Genomic DNA, 3786 nt, shown 5'->3' on the forward strand with positions numbered 1-3786 from the left:
CTCTCTGACCTCAGTGACCGCGCTGGCCTATAAATTATGATGAAGTCCGAGATATATATTGGAGCCAGTCCATTCACAGCTTTAAAAACAAACCATAAAATCTTAAAATCAATCCTAAAATCTTAAGACTAGAATTAGGAGCACACATACAGAAAGCCTGGCTCTTTCCACAGATAAGAACATCTGCAAACATCTCAGATGTGCATTTTGTTACCTTCAGCTGCTGCCACCATAAGTTGTGCCGATTGCTAAACAACAGTCGGCACAACTTGAGCCATGTGCAAACCTCTAACAACAGTCTGCACAGCAGCAGTTCACACGGACCAAACTCTAGTTTGTTTTTTATTGCTTGAACACAGTTTTCAAAACTCTACACACGTATCCCATGGCTTTGGCCACAACATGCACAACACTGTGGATTTACAGCACTTTGTTCAAATGCTAACACACACAACCACACATTCAAAACAGAATAGATCTCAGTCTGGTGCCTTTAAAACACTGTTACTTGCAATTTCAGCTGAAAGTCTAAACAGGTGTCTTGTTTCAGACTTGTTAGTGTAGTGAATACATTCTGTATATATAGGGAACGCTCAAAAAGCCTTGTCTTGTAAATAAAGAAACACCAAATAAAAATGAAGAAGTTATTCATTGTACAGTTCAAGAGAAACAGTCAACAGGTAAAAGAACAAAGATATCAATATGTCCAGGTAAGTTATCCGAGGTTACATACACAGCTATAAAAAAATCTGAAAGACACTACTTTTACTATAGTAAAACAGCACAATCATTGTTGATGATAACATGTGGCCTAAAGCTGGAGAGAGGCAGGATTAGCCCCACAATTCTCTATTACTATTACATAACTTTAGTTTGTAACTTTTGTTCTAGTTATTATGTAAATTACAACAGAATTTAGATATGTAGATTGAAGCAAAAACTGGTATGTTATAAAAAAAAAGATTAATGTGGAGGAATGTCACTCTTCTTTAAAGAAAAATATTGATTAGTTTTAAGTCACTGAAATTATTGAAACTTTAAAGATGAAAAGTGAGGATTGTTCAAAGTGTTTTGCTGCACTGTTTAGCTCAGGTGACAGTTGGTAATGCAGACTGTGGTTAGAGTTTTCCCAAAACATCAAACTACTCTTTTGAATTTTGGATCAAATAAAATAAGATAAGATGAATCAGATAGGAGAGAAACATGCAAGTGGCAAATAAGCAAGCTGTTCTTCTGCTTTTGATTTTAATTGCTGTTGGCACCTAACATACGCTTCGTATGTCAAGTGTTCTGACGAAGCACTTCTTGTCACTGATCCTTTGAGATCATCTCTACTGAGTCATTAGTCTACTGTAAATCTGCGAGATATACTATACTGTGTCCTCTGACAGTATGAGTTCAGGCGTTAGAAGAGTTCATTTTCAGTGCCAGTTTATTAAAACACCAAAGCTTGACATATGTGGATGTACATGGGGTAGGGTTATCCGGCTAAGTGTACAGAAGGGTTATCTGATCCCAGCGGAGGTGACAGACACGTGGCCCAAGTTCCAGTAAAAGTAACCTTAACCCCCAACATAAACCAAGCTCATTAAAACTGCCAACAAACCATGGCAGTTAGGTCACGTAAAGCCAAATAATGCTGAGGCAGAGAGCTCTGGTGGGGTGTGTGTGGTGGATGTGTATGGTAGTGTATGTGTATGGTGTGTGTGTGTGTGTGTGTGTGTGTGTGTGTGTGTGTGTGTGTGTCAGTGTGTGTCAGAGAGTGTCAGAGAGAGAGAAGTAGCAATCGGGGCTTCTTTCTCTCTACATCAAAGTGGGCTAAAGTGTCAACGTGAAAGTTGAGAGATTTCCTTTTAACAACTGTGGCACCAAATCCTCTCATCTGCTTGACAGACACGCTGCCACCAGCCAGAACGGATGCACTTATAGAAAGAGAAGTAAAAACTTCAGCAGTGGTGTGTGCGTGCGTGCGTGCACGAATAGGTTTAACGTCAAGATTTAGCCCCCGTCTGTGTCCCTCTCTTTTTGAGTCACAGAGCTGAGCAACAGCTTGTCCCAAAAATGATTACATGGCAATCTTTTACAAAACTTAAGTCAATTTATATGATATTTTATTGTATTGCTGCTGTAAATTAAGCTTAAATGTTAATGAATCTATAATAATATTAAATAATTATATAATATATGATAATGTCACATTGACAGTGGCCGTTCTGCTGGCTAATAATTACTCCTACTACCTTTGATTCTTAAGTTCATTTTGCTGATTATACTTTTACTTTTGAATTCAGAAGCTTTACTTGAAATTGGGTATTTTTAATTTAGTGTTGTTGATCTGTATAATTATTCCATACATTACTCCAAAAACCTCAATGAACATTTGGATCTGTCAAATATCTCCAAAATTAAATTTTTTTATTTCAATTTTTTTACTTTTTTTACTTTTTGTATTTTAATCATATTGTTTTATTTACTTTAATCATTTAGTCCAATTTTTACTGGTCTAGAACTAGTTATATATATATATATGTATATATACATATACATACATATATACATATTCATTCATAAAGCTCTATTTTATTATCTTGTATTTATAGGAGTCATGCACGTAACGTCGTCCGTGCTTTACATTTTTGTGTTTTGCTGAATGACGATAAAAGGAAACTTGAATCTTAAATCTTCAACTGCCACGATGTATGAATAAAGAATAGCTGAGTGTTGGGCCTGTACAATAAAGTTTAATTATAGTACAGTATCAGCTCTGTCATCAATCACCTGCATTGGTGTCATGTAAGAATAGTTTTGCTGTGGTTTAGTGATACCTCAATGCATCGCATTACTTCATTTTATTATGTTACATAATTTTGAATAAACTATTATGTTATATTAAAAAAAAACAAATTTATGTTTTAATTTACTTCTAAACTGATTTACAAAGCCATCTAAAAAGTGCAAAAAAAGGTTCGGCGCACACACGCAATCTCATTAGTGACAATCACTGATGGAAAAAGTATTCAGATCCTTGACTTAGTATAAAATACCACAGTGTGAAAATACTCCACTAAAAGTAAAAATATTGCATTCAAAACCTTACTTAAAAGTATGCATTATCAGCTAAATTTGTAAGAAATGTAGTAAAGTATGAAGTACAGTATTTGTCTCTGAGTACAAAACAAGTACCTCAAAATTGCCCAAACTTTCACAAGCTTAACACAAATGTTCATAAAGTAGGGCTCTTTCTTGTCTACAGTAATAATAATAAGTAAAAAGAGAACCGGTATGTCTGTCAGGATTATATACTGACAGTGTTTTGTCAGCAGTGTTGACATCGCCACCGCTCAAAGTTCACAGCGGTGAACCAGTTTTCAGCGCCTACAGCGGAGCACACAGCATCAGTGGAGTACTATGTTCTCTCTAGTTACTACAGAAACATGGAGGTAAAAAGAGTGAAACAAAGCAAAAAGAGCAAAATAGTTGCAGCAGTTTATATAAACACAAATTGGAAAACTGTCAAATTAACTCACCTAGCCTTCGCAAACAGTAACTGTGCCCTCTCTTCTTCGCCAATTTGTAGTTTCAATCAGATTATCTCACTCAGACCCTCTGTCGACATCTGAGCTCATTAACCCCTGGTGGATCTGTACACCTCACGTCCCCTCTACCCTCGCAGTGAACACTTTGATTAGATTGACGGTCTACATTTGTATGGAAATGGTTGATGGGCTGGTTTCAGATTTTGTGTGTGTGTGTGTGTGTGTGTGTGTGTGTGTGTGTGTGTGTGTG

At 36.3% G+C, this 3786-nt stretch overlaps 1 protein-coding gene across 5 annotated transcripts in view; it reads right to left on the reverse strand.

Moving 5' to 3' along the window:
* Positions 1-3786, reverse strand: part of foxn1 (forkhead box N1) — a 27470-nt gene that overhangs the window by 10342 nt on the left and 13342 nt on the right. Inside the window, exon 1 of one of the 5 annotated variants that reach the window (XM_032512304.1) lies at positions 3528-3775. The exons of the other annotated variants lie outside the window; for them this stretch is intronic. The gene's annotated coding sequence lies outside the window, so the exon portion shown is untranslated. Of the gene's footprint in view, positions 1-3527; positions 3776-3786 lie in introns of those variants that run through there. 5 annotated transcript variants of the gene reach the window in all.

This window comes from Etheostoma spectabile, chromosome 3 (assembly GCF_008692095.1).
Source record: "Etheostoma spectabile isolate EspeVRDwgs_2016 chromosome 3, UIUC_Espe_1.0, whole genome shotgun sequence".
In the NCBI taxonomy this organism is placed as follows: domain Eukaryota; kingdom Metazoa; phylum Chordata; class Actinopteri; order Perciformes; family Percidae; genus Etheostoma; species Etheostoma spectabile.